This window comes from Vidua macroura, chromosome 32 (assembly GCF_024509145.1).
Source record: "Vidua macroura isolate BioBank_ID:100142 chromosome 32, ASM2450914v1, whole genome shotgun sequence".
NCBI classification, from domain to species: Eukaryota; Metazoa; Chordata; class Aves; order Passeriformes; family Viduidae; genus Vidua; species Vidua macroura.
Genome location: NC_071602.1, coordinates 1,995,725 through 2,013,352, shown reverse-complemented (window position 1 = coordinate 2,013,352; position 17,628 = coordinate 1,995,725).

Genomic DNA, 17,628 nt, shown 5'->3' with positions numbered 1-17,628 from the left:
GCGGGGCTGGCACGGCCACCCCGGGGCTGGGGCTCCCTGTGCACGGGGGGGTCCCACCGACACCACTCCTGGCACTGGGCGCTGCTGCTCTTCCTGGGCTGGGCCAGAGCAGTGTCCCCAGGAGCAGAGCTGTCAGCAGCAGAGAGGGGGCTCTGACAGCAGTGGCCCCTGCAGCAATGGCCCAAAGCAGGCAGGAAGCCTTCAGCCACCCTTGCTGCTGGAGCCACGGGGACTCCTGGACCGGGAGGCGGCATCGGGCCACAGGCATGCCAAATCCACCTTCATGCTCTGAAGGCCATGGCAGCCTTGGGAACTGCGGGACCCGGATCTGGGCTGCTGCAGGGGCTGATGTTTAAGGCTTGGAGCCTCCAAAGGCTCCGGGCTTCGCTTGCCAGCCCGCCTTGCACTGCCCTGTGCCCGCACTGATCAAGAGACAAAAGCCAAGCCAGGGCATCCTCACCCTGCCCCCATTCCTGCTGCTGGCAGCGGCCACTGGCCCCTGTCCCCCACTCGGCTGACAGCTGGAGGGGCAGGGCAGGGCAGGCTGTGCTGGGCAGGGGGCGGGGGGCTTTGGGCCTGTGGCTGCTGCTGCTGCTGGGGGCCATGGGCCCACGTCTACCTTTCCCCTCTCTTCCCTCCTGTCACTTTCCCCATTTTCTCTCTCTGGGAGCTTGGCTTCTCTCTCTCCTGTCTGCAGGGTCAGCCGCACGTGGGACCCTGCAGGAACTGCCTGAACTACAGGGAAGTGGGAGAGGACTCTTTCTCAGGAACTGCAGTCACAGGACAAGGGGGAATGGGATCAAACTGCAAGAGCTGGAATAGATTTGATGATGGGAAGAAGTTCTTTCCTGGGAGGGTGCTTGTCCCTGACACAGGGAGCAGTGCAGAGAGGCTGTGGATGCCCCATCGCCAGGAACATCCAAGGCCAGCTTGGACAGGGTCCAGAGCAACCTGGTGTGGTGGGAAGTTGCTCAGGTTGAAAGCAGATGATCCTTAGGGGCCCTTGCAAGCCAAAGCATTCAAGGATTTGATCATTCCATCATCCCCATCTCTCCGTCTGGAGTGGCCCTGAAACTTCTGTGACATCACAGCTCCCAGCGTGTTGCAGGAGGAAGGTCCAGGTCCTGGAAACGAGCACAGCAGACACTTCACCTGCTGCCAGCGGCCACTTCTCCCTCGCCCTTCGCTCTGCCCGTCAGTGCCGAGCTGTTGCTGCCGCCTGGGCTTTTCCTGACGCCTGCTCTGAAGCCAATCCCGGCAGGATGGGCACTGCTGCCCCAGTGGAGGTACAGTGCCATTCCAGGGAGGGGGGCAGCCTGCTTGGGCAGGCTGCAGCCATGTGGGAATGGATGGGGTGGGACAGCAAGCCCAGCGTGAGATTGTGCTGCCTCTTGCAGACGCTCAGAGACACCCTGGAGGAGATGGAAGTGGACATGGTGGTGCATGGAGAAGAAATGATGGAGGTGGACACAGAAGACACTGCCGAGGACATGGAGGTGGACGTGGAGGACGACATCGAGGAAATGGAGGTTGATGAGAAGGATGAGGAGGAGCCCATGGTCCTCGGATGAAGATGGAGCCCCACGAGCAAGAGAAGCAGATGCTTCCCACGCCCAGCCCACCTGAGCCACTGCTGGCAGCAGAGTCCAGCGCTGCTGCATCCTTTCCTCCAGGACTGAGGGAGATGAGGGACTCAGATATGACCCCTTTGTAATTACGTTTTATGTTTAGAGGTTTTCTGTAAATATGTTTTAACGTTTGTAACCCTATAGGCTCCCATGTAAATATGTTAGCAAGTTTATTAGTCTATAGGCTCCCATGTAAATATGTTTGGAAGTTTGTTAGACTATAGGTACCCATGTAAATATGTTTGGAAGTTTGTTAGTCTATAAGCACCCATGCAAACATGTTCTGTAGACTGTTGTTTTTATAAGGATTGTCCAAATAAAACATCTTCTGTAAATCCTAGCTTTTGCCTATCTTTGGGAAAAAAAATACTGTTTCTTTTTAAAATCCCAGTTCTCTTTGCAATGCCTTTGGGCCCAGGCGGCGTTTGCACACTTGTGCTTTCCACTTGTTCTGGGTTGCCGGGGCTGGAGGTCCCCGGCGGGGCTGGCACGGCCACCCCGGGGCTGGGGCTCCCTGTGCACGGGGGGGTCCCACCGACACCACTCCTGGCACTGGGCGCTGCTGCTCTTCCTGGGCTGGGCCAGAGCAGTGTCCCCAGGAGCAGAGCTGTCAGCAGCAGAGAGGGGGCTCTGACAGCAGTGGCCCCTGCAGCAATGGCCCAAAGCAGGCAGGAAGCCTTCAGCCACCCTTGCTGCTGGAGCCACGGGGACTCCTGGACCGGGAGGCGGCATCGGGCCACAGGCATGCCAAATCCACCTTCATGCTCTGAAGGCCATGGCAGCCTTGGGAACTGCGGGACCCGGATCTGGGCTGCTGCAGGGGCTGATGTTTAAGGCTTGGAGCCTCCAAAGGCTCCGGGCTTCGCTTGCCAGCCCGCCTTGCACTGCCCTGTGCCCGCACTGATCAAGAGACAAAAGCCAAGCCAGGGCATCCTCACCCTGCCCCCATTCCTGCTGCTGGCAGCGGCCACTGGCCCCTGTCCCCCACTCGGCTGACAGCTGGAGGGGCAGGGCAGGGCAGGCTGTGCTGGGCAGGGGGCGGGGGGCTTTGGGCCTGTGGCTGCTGCTGCTGCTGGGGGCCATGGGCCCACGTCTACCTTTCCCCTCTCTTCCCTCCTGTCACTTTCCCCATTTTCTCTCTCTGGGAGCTTGGCTTCTCTCTCTCCTGTCTGCAGGGTCAGCCGCACGTGGGACCCTGCAGGAACTGCCTGAACTACAGGGAAGTGGGAGAGGACTCTTTCTCAGGAACTGCAGTCACAGGACAAGGGGGAATGGGATCAAACTGCAAGAGCTGGAATAGATTTGATGATGGGAAGAAGTTCTTTCCTGGGAGGGTGCTTGTCCCTGACACAGGGAGCAGTGCAGAGAGGCTGTGGATGCCCCATCGCCAGGAACATCCAAGGCCAGCTTGGACAGGGTCCAGAGCAACCTGGTGTGGTGGGAAGTTGCTCAGGTTGAAAGCAGATGATCCTTAGGGGCCCTTGCAAGCCAAAGCATTCAAGGATTTGATCATTCCATCATCCCCATCTCTCCGTCTGGAGTGGCCCTGAAACTTCTGTGACATCACAGCTCCCAGCGTGTTGCAGGAGGAAGGTCCAGGTCCTGGAAACGAGCACAGCAGACACTTCACCTGCTGCCAGCGGCCACTTCTCCCTCGCCCTTCGCTCTGCCCGTCAGTGCCGAGCTGTTGCTGCCGCCTGGGCTTTTCCTGACGCCTGCTCTGAAGCCAATCCCGGCAGGATGGGCACTGCTGCCCCAGTGGAGGTACAGTGCCATTCCGGGGAGGGGGGCAGCCTGCTTGGGCAGGCTGCAGCCATGTGGGAATGGATGGGGTGGGACAGCAAGCCCAGCGTGAGATTGTGCTGCCTCTTGCAGACGCTCAGAGACACCCTGGAGGAGATGGAAGTGGACATGGTGGTGCATGGAGAAGAAATGATGGAGGTGGACACAGAAGACACTGCCGAGGACATGGAGGTGGACGTGGAGGACGACATCGAGGAAATGGAGGTTGATGAGAAGGATGAGGAGGAGCCCATGGTCCTCGGATGAAGATGGAGCCCCACGAGCAAGAGAAGCAGATGCTTCCCACGCCCAGCCCACCTGAGCCACTGCTGGCAGCAGAGTCCAGCGCTGCTGCATCCTTTCCTCCAGGACTGAGGGAGATGAGGGACTCAGATATGACCCCTTTGTAATTACGTTTTATGTTTAGAGGTTTTCTGTAAATATGTTTTAACGTTTGTAACCCTATAGGCTCCCATGTAAATATGTTAGCAAGTTTATTAGTCTATAGGCTCCCATGTAAATATGTTTGGAAGTTTGTTAGACTATAGGTACCCATGTAAATATGTTTGGAAGTTTGTTAGTCTATAAGCACCCATGCAAACATGTTCTGTAGACTGTTGTTTTTATAAGGATTGTCCAAATAAAACATCTTCTGTAAATCCTAGCTTTTGCCTATCTTTGGGAAAAAAAATACTGTTTCTTTTTAAAATCTCAGTTCTCTTTGCAATGCCTTTGGGCCCAGGCGGCGTTTGCACACTTGTGCTTTCCACTTGTTCTGGGTTGCCGGGGCTGGAGGTCCCCGGCGGGGCTGGCACGGCCACCCCGGGGCTGGGGCTCCCTGTGCACGGGGGGGTCCCACCGACACCACTCCTGGCACTGGGCGCTGCTGCTCTTCCTGGGCTGGGCCAGAGCAGTGTCCCCAGGAGCAGAGCTGTCAGCAGCAGAGAGGGGGCTCTGACAGCAGTGGCCCCTGCAGCAATGGCCCAAAGCAGGCAGGAAGCCTTCAGCCACCCTTGCTGCTGGAGCCACGGGGACTCCTGGACCGGGAGGCGGCATCGGGCCACAGGCATGCCAAATCCACCTTCATGCTCTGAAGGCCATGGCAGCCTTGGGAACTGCGGGACCCGGATCTGGGCTGCTGCAGGGGCTGATGTTTAAGGCTTGGAGCCTCCAAAGGCTCCGGGCTTCGCTTGCCAGCCCGCCTTGCACTGCCCTGTGCCCGCACTGATCAAGAGACAAAAGCCAAGCCAGGGCATCCTCACCCTGCCCCCATTCCTGCTGCTGGCAGCGGCCACTGGCCCCTGTCCCCCACTCGGCTGACAGCTGGAGGGGCAGGGCAGGGCAGGCTGTGCTGGGCAGGGGGCGGGGGGCTTTGGGCCTGTGGCTGCTGCTGCTGCTGGGGGCCATGGGCCCACGTCTACCTTTCCCCTCTCTTCCCTCCTGTCACTTTCCCCATTTTCTCTCTCTGGGAGCTTGGCTTCTCTCTCTCCTGTCTGCAGGGTCAGCCGCACGTGGGACCCTGCAGGAACTGCCTGAACTACAGGGAAGTGGGAGAGGACTCTTTCTCAGGAACTGCAGTCACAGGACAAGGGGGAATGGGATCAAACTGCAAGAGCTGGAATAGATTTGATGATGGGAAGAAGTTCTTTCCTGGGAGGGTGCTTGTCCCTGACACAGGGAGCAGTGCAGGGAGGCTGTGGATGCCCCATCGCCAGGAACATCCAAGGCCAGCTTGGACAGGGTCCAGAGCAACCTGGTGTGGTGGGAAGTTGCTCAGGTTGAAAGCAGATGATCCTTAGGGGCCCTTGCAAGCCAAAGCATTCAAGGATTTGATCATTCCATCATCCCCATCTCTCCGTCTGGAGTGGCCCTGAAACTTCTGTGACATCACAGCTCCCAGCGTGTTGCAGGAGGAAGGTCCAGGTCCTGGAAACGAGCACAGCAGACACTTCACCTGCTGCCAGCGGCCACTTCTCCCTCGCCCTTCGCTCTGCCCGTCAGTGCCGAGCTGTTGCTGCCGCCTGGGCTTTTCCTGACGCCTGCTCTGAAGCCAATCCCGGCAGGATGGGCACTGCTGCCCCAGTGGAGGTACAGTGCCATTCCGGGGAGGGGGGCAGCCTGCTTGGGCAGGCTGCAGCCATGTGGGAATGGATGGGGTGGGACAGCAAGCCCAGCGTGAGATTGTGCTGCCTCTTGCAGACGCTCAGAGACACCCTGGAGGAGATGGAAGTGGACATGGTGGTGCATGGAGAAGAAATGATGGAGGTGGACACAGAAGACACTGCCGAGGACATGGAGGTGGACGTGGAGGACGACATCGAGGAAATGGAGGTTGATGAGAAGGATGAGGAGGAGCCCATGGTCCTCGGATGAAGATGGAGCCCCACGAGCAAGAGAAGCAGATGCTTCCCACGCCCAGCCCACCTGAGCCACTGCTGGCAGCAGAGTCCAGCGCTGCTGCATCCTTTCCTCCAGGACTGAGGGAGATGAGGGACTCAGATATGACCCCTTTGTAATTACGTTTTATGTTTAGAGGTTTTCTGTAAATATGTTTTAACGTTTGTAACCCTATAGGCTCCCATGTAAATATGTTAGCAAGTTTATTAGTCTATAGGCTCCCATGTAAATATGTTTGGAAGTTTGTTAGACTATAGGTACCCATGTAAATATGTTTGGAAGTTTGTTAGTCTATAAGCACCCATGCAAACATGTTCTGTAGACTGTTGTTTTTATAAGGATTGTCCAAATAAAACATCTTCTGTAAATCCTAGCTTTTGCCTATCTTTGGGAAAAAAAATACTGTTTCTTTTTAAAATCCCAGTTCTCTTTGCAATGCCTTTGGGCCCAGGCGGCGTTTGCACACTTGTGCTTTCCACTTGTTCTGGGTTGCCGGGGCTGGAGGTCCCCGGCGGGGCTGGCACGGCCACCCCGGGGCTGGGGCTCCCTGTGCACGGGGGGGTCCCACCGACACCACTCCTGGCACTGGGCGCTGCTGCTCTTCCTGGGCTGGGCCAGAGCAGTGTCCCCAGGAGCAGAGCTGTCAGCAGCAGAGAGGGGGCTCTGACAGCAGTGGCCCCTGCAGCAATGGCCCAAAGCAGGCAGGAAGCCTTCAGCCACCCTTGCTGCTGGAGCCACGGGGACTCCTGGACCGGGAGGCGGCATCGGGCCACAGGCATGCCAAATCCACCTTCATGCTCTGAAGGCCATGGCAGCCTTGGGAACTGCGGGACCCGGATCTGGGCTGCTGCAGGGGCTGATGTTTAAGGCTTGGAGCCTCCAAAGGCTCCGGGCTTCGCTTGCCAGCCCGCCTTGCACTGCCCTGTGCCCGCACTGATCAAGAGACAAAAGCCAAGCCAGGGCATCCTCACCCTGCCCCCATTCCTGCTGCTGGCAGCGGCCACTGGCCCCTGTCCCCCACTCGGCTGACAGCTGGAGGGGCAGGGCAGGGCAGGCTGTGCTGGGCAGGGGGCGGGGGGCTTTGGGCCTGTGGCTGCTGCTGCTGCTGGGGGCCATGGGCCCACGTCTACCTTTCCCCTCTCTTCCCTCCTGTCACTTTCCCCATTTTCTCTCTCTGGGAGCTTGGCTTCTCTCTCTCCTGTCTGCAGGGTCAGCCGCACGTGGGACCCTGCAGGAACTGCCTGAACTACAGGGAAGTGGGAGAGGACTCTTTCTCAGGAACTGCAGTCACAGGACAAGGGGGAATGGGATCAAACTGCAAGAGCTGGAATAGATTTGATGATGGGAAGAAGTTCTTTCCTGGGAGGGTGCTTGTCCCTGACACAGGGAGCAGTGCAGGGAGGCTGTGGATGCCCCATCGCCAGGAACATCCAAGGCCAGCTTGGACAGGGTCCAGAGCAACCTGGTGTGGTGGGAAGTTGCTCAGGTTGAAAGCAGATGATCCTTAGGGGCCCTTGCAAGCCAAAGCATTCAAGGATTTGATCATTCCATCATCCCCATCTCTCCGTCTGGAGTGGCCCTGAAACTTCTGTGACATCACAGCTCCCAGCGTGTTGCAGGAGGAAGGTCCAGGTCCTGGAAACGAGCACAGCAGACACTTCACCTGCTGCCAGCGGCCACTTCTCCCTCGCCCTTCGCTCTGCCCGTCAGTGCCGAGCTGTTGCTGCCGCCTGGGCTTTTCCTGACGCCTGCTCTGAAGCCAATCCCGGCAGGATGGGCACTGCTGCCCCAGTGGAGGTACAGTGCCATTCCGGGGAGGGGGGCAGCCTGCTTGGGCAGGCTGCAGCCATGTGGGAATGGATGGGGTGGGACAGCAAGCCCAGCGTGAGATTGTGCTGCCTCTTGCAGACGCTCAGAGACACCCTGGAGGAGATGGAAGTGGACATGGTGGTGCATGGAGAAGAAATGATGGAGGTGGACACAGAAGACACTGCCGAGGACATGGAGGTGGACGTGGAGGACGACATCGAGGAAATGGAGGTTGATGAGAAGGATGAGGAGGAGCCCATGGTCCTCGGATGAAGATGGAGCCCCACGAGCAAGAGAAGCAGATGCTTCCCACGCCCAGCCCACCTGAGCCACTGCTGGCAGCAGAGTCCAGCGCTGCTGCATCCTTTCCTCCAGGACTGAGGGAGATGAGGGACTCAGATATGACCCCTTTGTAATTACGTTTTATGTTTAGAGGTTTTCTGTAAATATGTTTTAACGTTTGTAACCCTATAGGCTCCCATGTAAATATGTTAGCAAGTTTATTAGTCTATAGGCTCCCATGTAAATATGTTTGGAAGTTTGTTAGACTATAGGTACCCATGTAAATATGTTTGGAAGTTTGTTAGTCTATAAGCACCCATGCAAACATGTTCTGTAGACTGTTGTTTTTATAAGGATTGTCCAAATAAAACATCTTCTGTAAATCCTAGCTTTTGCCTATCTTTGGGAAAAAAAATACTGTTTCTTTTTAAAATCTCAGTTCTCTTTGCAATGCCTTTGGGCCCAGGCGGCGTTTGCACACTTGTGCTTTCCACTTGTTCTGGGTTGCCGGGGCTGGAGGTCCCCGGCGGGGCTGGCACGGCCACCCCGGGGCTGGGGCTCCCTGTGCACGGGGGGGTCCCACCGACACCACTCCTGGCACTGGGCGCTGCTGCTCTTCCTGGGCTGGGCCAGAGCAGTGTCCCCAGGAGCAGAGCTGTCAGCAGCAGAGAGGGGGCTCTGACAGCAGTGGCCCCTGCAGCAATGGCCCAAAGCAGGCAGGAAGCCTTCAGCCACCCTTGCTGCTGGAGCCACGGGGACTCCTGGACCGGGAGGCGGCATCGGGCCACAGGCATGCCAAATCCACCTTCATGCTCTGAAGGCCATGGCAGCCTTGGGAACTGCGGGACCCGGATCTGGGCTGCTGCAGGGGCTGATGTTTAAGGCTTGGAGCCTCCAAAGGCTCCGGGCTTCGCTTGCCAGCCCGCCTTGCACTGCCCTGTGCCCGCACTGATCAAGAGACAAAAGCCAAGCCAGGGCATCCTCACCCTGCCCCCATTCCTGCTGCTGGCAGCGGCCACTGGCCCCTGTCCCCCACTCGGCTGACAGCTGGAGGGGCAGGGCAGGGCAGGCTGTGCTGGGCAGGGGGCGGGGGGCTTTGGGCCTGTGGCTGCTGCTGCTGCTGGGGGCCATGGGCCCACGTCTACCTTTCCCCTCTCTTCCCTCCTGTCACTTTCCCCATTTTCTCTCTCTGGGAGCTTGGCTTCTCTCTCTCCTGTCTGCAGGGTCAGCCGCACGTGGGACCCTGCAGGAACTGCCTGAACTACAGGGAAGTGGGAGAGGACTCTTTCTCAGGAACTGCAGTCACAGGACAAGGGGGAATGGGATCAAACTGCAAGAGCTGGAATAGATTTGATGATGGGAAGAAGTTCTTTCCTGGGAGGGTGCTTGTCCCTGACACAGGGAGCAGTGCAGAGAGGCTGTGGATGCCCCATCGCCAGGAACATCCAAGGCCAGCTTGGACAGGGTCCAGAGCAACCTGGTGTGGTGGGAAGTTGCTCAGGTTGAAAGCAGATGATCCTTAGGGGCCCTTGCAAGCCAAAGCATTCAAGGATTTGATCATTCCATCATCCCCATCTCTCCGTCTGGAGTGGCCCTGAAACTTCTGTGACATCACAGCTCCCAGCGTGTTGCAGGAGGAAGGTCCAGGTCCTGGAAACGAGCACAGCAGACACTTCACCTGCTGCCAGCGGCCACTTCTCCCTCGCCCTTCGCTCTGCCCGTCAGTGCCGAGCTGTTGCTGCCGCCTGGGCTTTTCCTGACGCCTGCTCTGAAGCCAATCCCGGCAGGATGGGCACTGCTGCCCCAGTGGAGGTACAGTGCCATTCCGGGGAGGGGGGCAGCCTGCTTGGGCAGGCTGCAGCCATGTGGGAATGGATGGGGTGGGACAGCAAGCCCAGCGTGAGATTGTGCTGCCTCTTGCAGACGCTCAGAGACACCCTGGAGGAGATGGAAGTGGACATGGTGGTGCATGGAGAAGAAATGATGGAGGTGGACACAGAAGACACTGCCGAGGACATGGAGGTGGACGTGGAGGACGACATCGAGGAAATGGAGGTTGATGAGAAGGATGAGGAGGAGCCCATGGTCCTCGGATGAAGATGGAGCCCCACGAGCAAGAGAAGCAGATGCTTCCCACGCCCAGCCCACCTGAGCCACTGCTGGCAGCAGAGTCCAGCGCTGCTGCATCCTTTCCTCCAGGACTGAGGGAGATGAGGGACTCAGATATGACCCCTTTGTAATTACGTTTTATGTTTAGAGGTTTTCTGTAAATATGTTTTAACGTTTGTAACCCTATAGGCTCCCATGTAAATATGTTAGCAAGTTTATTAGTCTATAGGCTCCCATGTAAATATGTTTGGAAGTTTGTTAGACTATAGGTACCCATGTAAATATGTTTGGAAGTTTGTTAGTCTATAAGCACCCATGCAAACATGTTCTGTAGACTGTTGTTTTTATAAGGATTGTCCAAATAAAACATCTTCTGTAAATCCTAGCTTTTGCCTATCTTTGGGAAAAAAAATACTGTTTCTTTTTAAAATCCCAGTTCTCTTTGCAATGCCTTTGGGCCCAGGCGGCGTTTGCACACTTGTGCTTTCCACTTGTTCTGGGTTGCCGGGGCTGGAGGTCCCCGGCGGGGCTGGCACGGCCACCCCGGGGCTGGGGCTCCCTGTGCACGGGGGGGTCCCACCGACACCACTCCTGGCACTGGGCGCTGCTGCTCTTCCTGGGCTGGGCCAGAGCAGTGTCCCCAGGAGCAGAGCTGTCAGCAGCAGAGAGGGGGCTCTGACAGCAGTGGCCCCTGCAGCAATGGCCCAAAGCAGGCAGGAAGCCTTCAGCCACCCTTGCTGCTGGAGCCACGGGGACTCCTGGACCGGGAGGCGGCATCGGGCCACAGGCATGCCAAATCCACCTTCATGCTCTGAAGGCCATGGCAGCCTTGGGAACTGCGGGACCCGGATCTGGGCTGCTGCAGGGGCTGATGTTTAAGGCTTGGAGCCTCCAAAGGCTCCGGGCTTCGCTTGCCAGCCCGCCTTGCACTGCCCTGTGCCCGCACTGATCAAGAGACAAAAGCCAAGCCAGGGCATCCTCACCCTGCCCCCATTCCTGCTGCTGGCAGCGGCCACTGGCCCCTGTCCCCCACTCGGCTGACAGCTGGAGGGGCAGGGCAGGGCAGGCTGTGCTGGGCAGGGGGCGGGGGGCTTTGGGCCTGTGGCTGCTGCTGCTGCTGGGGGCCATGGGCCCACGTCTACCTTTCCCCTCTCTTCCCTCCTGTCACTTTCCCCATTTTCTCTCTCTGGGAGCTTGGCTTCTCTCTCTCCTGTCTGCAGGGTCAGCCGCACGTGGGACCCTGCAGGAACTGCCTGAACTACAGGGAAGTGGGAGAGGACTCTTTCTCAGGAACTGCAGTCACAGGACAAGGGGGAATGGGATCAAACTGCAAGAGCTGGAATAGATTTGATGATGGGAAGAAGTTCTTTCCTGGGAGGGTGCTTGTCCCTGACACAGGGAGCAGTGCAGAGAGGCTGTGGATGCCCCATCGCCAGGAACATCCAAGGCCAGCTTGGACAGGGTCCAGAGCAACCTGGTGTGGTGGGAAGTTGCTCAGGTTGAAAGCAGATGATCCTTAGGGGCCCTTGCAAGCCAAAGCATTCAAGGATTTGATCATTCCATCATCCCCATCTCTCCGTCTGGAGTGGCCCTGAAACTTCTGTGACATCACAGCTCCCAGCGTGTTGCAGGAGGAAGGTCCAGGTCCTGGAAACGAGCACAGCAGACACTTCACCTGCTGCCAGCGGCCACTTCTCCCTCGCCCTTCGCTCTGCCCGTCAGTGCCGAGCTGTTGCTGCCGCCTGGGCTTTTCCTGACGCCTGCTCTGAAGCCAATCCCGGCAGGATGGGCACTGCTGCCCCAGTGGAGGTACAGTGCCATTCCGGGGAGGGGGGCAGCCTGCTTGGGCAGGCTGCAGCCATGTGGGAATGGATGGGGTGGGACAGCAAGCCCAGCGTGAGATTGTGCTGCCTCTTGCAGACGCTCAGAGACACCCTGGAGGAGATGGAAGTGGACATGGTGGTGCATGGAGAAGAAATGATGGAGGTGGACACAGAAGACACTGCCGAGGACATGGAGGTGGACGTGGAGGACGACATCGAGGAAATGGAGGTTGATGAGAAGGATGAGGAGGAGCCCATGGTCCTCGGATGAAGATGGAGCCCCACGAGCAAGAGAAGCAGATGCTTCCCACGCCCAGCCCACCTGAGCCACTGCTGGCAGCAGAGTCCAGCGCTGCTGCATCCTTTCCTCCAGGACTGAGGGAGATGAGGGACTCAGATATGACCCCTTTGTAATTACGTTTTATGTTTAGAGGTTTTCTGTAAATATGTTTTAACGTTTGTAACCCTATAGGCTCCCATGTAAATATGTTAGCAAGTTTATTAGTCTATAGGCTCCCATGTAAATATGTTTGGAAGTTTGTTAGACTATAGGTACCCATGTAAATATGTTTGGAAGTTTGTTAGTCTATAAGCACCCATGCAAACATGTTCTGTAGACTGTTGTTTTTATAAGGATTGTCCAAATAAAACATCTTCTGTAAATCCTAGCTTTTGCCTATCTTTGGGAAAAAAAATACTGTTTCTTTTTAAAATCCCAGTTCTCTTTGCAATGCCTTTGGGCCCAGGCGGCGTTTGCACACTTGTGCTTTCCACTTGTTCTGGGTTGCCGGGGCTGGAGGTCCCCGGCGGGGCTGGCACGGCCACCCCGGGGCTGGGGCTCCCTGTGCACGGGGGGGTCCCACCGACACCACTCCTGGCACTGGGCGCTGCTGCTCTTCCTGGGCTGGGCCAGAGCAGTGTCCCCAGGAGCAGAGCTGTCAGCAGCAGAGAGGGGGCTCTGACAGCAGTGGCCCCTGCAGCAATGGCCCAAAGCAGGCAGGAAGCCTTCAGCCACCCTTGCTGCTGGAGCCACGGGGACTCCTGGACCGGGAGGCGGCATCGGGCCACAGGCATGCCAAATCCACCTTCATGCTCTGAAGGCCATGGCAGCCTTGGGAACTGCGGGACCCGGATCTGGGCTGCTGCAGGGGCTGATGTTTAAGGCTTGGAGCCTCCAAAGGCTCCGGGCTTCGCTTGCCAGCCCGCCTTGCACTGCCCTGTGCCCGCACTGATCAAGAGACAAAAGCCAAGCCAGGGCATCCTCACCCTGCCCCCATTCCTGCTGCTGGCAGCGGCCACTGGCCCCTGTCCCCCACTCGGCTGACAGCTGGAGGGGCAGGGCAGGGCAGGCTGTGCTGGGCAGGGGGCGGGGGGCTTTGGGCCTGTGGCTGCTGCTGCTGCTGGGGGCCATGGGCCCACGTCTACCTTTCCCCTCTCTTCCCTCCTGTCACTTTCCCCATTTTCTCTCTCTGGGAGCTTGGCTTCTCTCTCTCCTGTCTGCAGGGTCAGCCGCACGTGGGACCCTGCAGGAACTGCCTGAACTACAGGGAAGTGGGAGAGGACTCTTTCTCAGGAACTGCAGTCACAGGACAAGGGGGAATGGGATCAAACTGCAAGAGCTGGAATAGATTTGATGATGGGAAGAAGTTCTTTCCTGGGAGGGTGCTTGTCCCTGACACAGGGAGCAGTGCAGAGAGGCTGTGGATGCCCCATCGCCAGGAACATCCAAGGCCAGCTTGGACAGGGTCCAGAGCAACCTGGTGTGGTGGGAAGTTGCTCAGGTTGAAAGCAGATGATCCTTAGGGGCCCTTGCAAGCCAAAGCATTCAAGGATTTGATCATTCCATCATCCCCATCTCTCCGTCTGGAGTGGCCCTGAAACTTCTGTGACATCACAGCTCCCAGCGTGTTGCAGGAGGAAGGTCCAGGTCCTGGAAACGAGCACAGCAGACACTTCACCTGCTGCCAGCGGCCACTTCTCCCTCGCCCTTCGCTCTGCCCGTCAGTGCCGAGCTGTTGCTGCCGCCTGGGCTTTTCCTGACGCCTGCTCTGAAGCCAATCCCGGCAGGATGGGCACTGCTGCCCCAGTGGAGGTACAGTGCCATTCCGGGGAGGGGGGCAGCCTGCTTGGGCAGGCTGCAGCCATGTGGGAATGGATGGGGTGGGACAGCAAGCCCAGCGTGAGATTGTGCTGCCTCTTGCAGACGCTCAGAGACACCCTGGAGGAGATGGAAGTGGACATGGTGGTGCATGGAGAAGAAATGATGGAGGTGGACACAGAAGACACTGCCGAGGACATGGAGGTGGACGTGGAGGACGACATCGAGGAAATGGAGGTTGATGAGAAGGATGAGGAGGAGCCCATGGTCCTCGGATGAAGATGGAGCCCCACGAGCAAGAGAAGCAGATGCTTCCCACGCCCAGCCCACCTGAGCCACTGCTGGCAGCAGAGTCCAGCGCTGCTGCATCCTTTCCTCCAGGACTGAGGGAGATGAGGGACTCAGATATGACCCCTTTGTAATTACGTTTTATGTTTAGAGGTTTTCTGTAAATATGTTTTAACGTTTGTAACCCTATAGGCTCCCATGTAAATATGTTAGCAAGTTTATTAGTCTATAGGCTCCCATGTAAATATGTTTGGAAGTTTGTTAGACTATAGGTACCCATGTAAATATGTTTGGAAGTTTGTTAGTCTATAAGCACCCATGCAAACATGTTCTGTAGACTGTTGTTTTTATAAGGATTGTCCAAATAAAACATCTTCTGTAAATCCTAGCTTTTGCCTATCTTTGGGAAAAAAAATACTGTTTCTTTTTAAAATCTCAGTTCTCTTTGCAATGCCTTTGGGCCCAGGCGGCGTTTGCACACTTGTGCTTTCCACTTGTTCTGGGTTGCCGGGGCTGGAGGTCCCCGGCGGGGCTGGCACGGCCACCCCGGGGCTGGGGCTCCCTGTGCACGGGGGGGTCCCACCGACACCACTCCTGGCACTGGGCGCTGCTGCTCTTCCTGGGCTGGGCCAGAGCAGTGTCCCCAGGAGCAGAGCTGTCAGCAGCAGAGAGGGGGCTCTGACAGCAGTGGCCCCTGCAGCAATGGCCCAAAGCAGGCAGGAAGCCTTCAGCCACCCTTGCTGCTGGAGCCACGGGGACTCCTGGACCGGGAGGCGGCATCGGGCCACAGGCATGCCAAATCCACCTTCATGCTCTGAAGGCCATGGCAGCCTTGGGAACTGCGGGACCCGGATCTGGGCTGCTGCAGGGGCTGATGTTTAAGGCTTGGAGCCTCCAAAGGCTCCGGGCTTCGCTTGCCAGCCCGCCTTGCACTGCCCTGTGCCCGCACTGATCAAGAGACAAAAGCCAAGCCAGGGCATCCTCACCCTGCCCCCATTCCTGCTGCTGGCAGCGGCCACTGGCCCCTGTCCCCCACTCGGCTGACAGCTGGAGGGGCAGGGCAGGGCAGGCTGTGCTGGGCAGGGGGCGGGGGGCTTTGGGCCTGTGGCTGCTGCTGCTGCTGGGGGCCATGGGCCCACGTCTACCTTTCCCCTCTCTTCCCTCCTGTCACTTTCCCCATTTTCTCTCTCTGGGAGCTTGGCTTCTCTCTCTCCTGTCTGCAGGGTCAGCCGCACGTGGGACCCTGCAGGAACTGCCTGAACTACAGGGAAGTGGGAGAGGACTCTTTCTCAGGAACTGCAGTCACAGGACAAGGGGGAATGGGATCAAACTGCAAGAGCTGGAATAGATTTGATGATGGGAAGAAGTTCTTTCCTGGGAGGGTGCTTGTCCCTGACACAGGGAGCAGTGCAGGGAGGCTGTGGATGCCCCATCGCCAGGAACATCCAAGGCCAGCTTGGACAGGGTCCAGAGCAACCTGGTGTGGTGGGAAGTTGCTCAGGTTGAAAGCAGATGATCCTTAGGGGCCCTTGCAAGCCAAAGCATTCAAGGATTTGATCATTCCATCATCCCCATCTCTCCGTCTGGAGTGGCCCTGAAACTTCTGTGACATCACAGCTCCCAGCGTGTTGCAGGAGGAAGGTCCAGGTCCTGGAAACGAGCACAGCAGACACTTCACCTGCTGCCAGCGGCCACTTCTCCCTCGCCCTTCGCTCTGCCCGTCAGTGCCGAGCTGTTGCTGCCGCCTGGGCTTTTCCTGACGCCTGCTCTGAAGCCAATCCCGGCAGGATGGGCACTGCTGCCCCAGTGGAGGTACAGTGCCATTCCGGGGAGGGGGGCAGCCTGCTTGGGCAGGCTGCAGCCATGTGGGAATGGATGGGGTGGGACAGCAAGCCCAGCGTGAGATTGTGCTGCCTCTTGCAGACGCTCAGAGACACCCTGGAGGAGATGGAAGTGGACATGGTGGTGCATGGAGAAGAAATGATGGAGGTGGACACAGAAGACACTGCCGAGGACATGGAGGTGGACGTGGAGGACGACATCGAGGAAATGGAGGTTGATGAGAAGGATGAGGAGGAGCCCATGGTCCTCGGATGAAGATGGAGCCCCACGAGCAAGAGAAGCAGATGCTTCCCACGCCCAGCCCACCTGAGCCACTGCTGGCAGCAGAGTCCAGCGCTGCTGCATCCTTTCCTCCAGGACTGAGGGAGATGAGGGACTCAGATATGACCCCTTTGTAATTACGTTTTATGTTTAGAGGTTTTCTGTAAATATGTTTTAACGTTTGTAACCCTATAGGCTCCCATGTAAATATGTTAGCAAGTTTATTAGTCTATAGGCTCCCATGTAAATATGTTTGGAAGTTTGTTAGACTATAGGTACCCATGTAAATATGTTTGGAAGTTTGTTAGTCTATAAGCACCCATGCAAACATGTTCTGTAGACTGTTGTTTTTATAAGGATTGTCCAAATAAAACATCTTCTGTAAATCCTAGCTTTTGCCTATCTTTGGGAAAAAAAATACTGTTTCTTTTTAAAATCCCAGTTCTCTTTGCAATGCCTTTGGGCCCAGGCGGCGTTTGCACACTTGTGCTTTCCACTTGTTCTGGGTTGCCGGGGCTGGAGGTCCCCGGCGGGGCTGGCACGGCCACCCCGGGGCTGGGGCTCCCTGTGCACGGGGGGGTCCCACCGACACCACTCCTGGCACTGGGCGCTGCTGCTCTTCCTGGGCTGGGCCAGAGCAGTGTCCCCAGGAGCAGAGCTGTCAGCAGCAGAGAGGGGGCTCTGACAGCAGTGGCCCCTGCAGCAATGGCCCAAAGCAGGCAGGAAGCCTTCAGCCACCCTTGCTGCTGGAGCCACGGGGACTCCTGGACCGGGAGGCGGCATCGGGCCACAGGCATGCCAAATCCACCTTCATGCTCTGAAGGCCATGGCAGCCTTGGGAACTGCGGGACCCGGATCTGGGCTGCTGCAGGGGCTGATGTTTAAGGCTTGGAGCCTCCAAAGGCTCCGGGCTTCGCTTGCCAGCCCGCCTTGCACTGCCCTGTGCCCGCACTGATCAAGAGACAAAAGCCAAGCCAGGGCATCCTCACCCTGCCCCCATTCCTGCTGCTGGCAGCGGCCACTGGCCCCTGTCCCCCACTCGGCTGACAGCTGGAGGGGCAGGGCAGGGCAGGCTGTGCTGGGCAGGGGGCGGGGGGCTTTGGGCCTGTGGCTGCTGCTGCTGCTGGGGGCCATGGGCCCACGTCTACCTTTCCCCTCTCTTCCCTCCTGTCACTTTCCCCATTTTCTCTCTCTGGGAGCTTGGCTTCTCTCTCTCCTGTCTGCAGGGTCAGCCGCACGTGGGACCCTGCAGGAACTGCCTGAACTACAGGGAAGTGGGAGAGGACTCTTTCTCAGGAACTGCAGTCAC